The sequence below is a fragment of the Poecilia latipinna genome, unplaced genomic scaffold (assembly GCF_001443285.1).
Source record: "Poecilia latipinna isolate Pla-1442-1.1 unplaced genomic scaffold, P_latipinna-1.0 Scaffold2457, whole genome shotgun sequence".
Lineage (NCBI taxonomy): Eukaryota > Metazoa > Chordata > Actinopteri > Cyprinodontiformes > Poeciliidae > Poecilia > Poecilia latipinna.
In genome coordinates, this window is record NW_015115073.1 from 7,803 (window position 1) to 8,376 (window position 574).

Genomic DNA, 574 nt, shown 5'->3' on the forward strand with positions numbered 1-574 from the left:
CTGGAGTCAAACTGGAGTCTGAGGAACTCACAGCATCAGTAAGATTTCTCTCTGAAACACACACACAGGACAGTGGAGGTCTGACTCCAAAACTCTGTTTAACTCCCCCTCACAGGCATAAATAGAGGCCTATTGATCTCAAAGTTGGTCATGACATAGATACACATGCCTGCTCCCGTAAAATGTTTTCAAAATTTTCCTAGGGCTTATGGTTTTTTGTCAGGGTCCTGGAGACTGACGCTGGGTGTCTCACAAGTATAGAAACTCTGTCAGTCACAGCCAGCACAGGTGCAGATAATTAACCATAGCACCATAGCAACGGGTCCCAGACAGGCAGTGAATCATCTCACAAAGAAGCAGAGACAGATCTCACAATGCATGGTGGGAAGAATACATATTTCCTGTGACTATTCATATTTTGCTTTCATAAAATTATGATTTCTCTGAATTTTTGAGTGAAAATTAAAATCCTTAGTCTAAAGGTTGATTTTTTTTTTTAGAAATAAACAATTACCCACTGTCTTCATTTTTTTTTTTTTTTTTTTTTTGGCCCGGGGGTGAGAACCACATATGT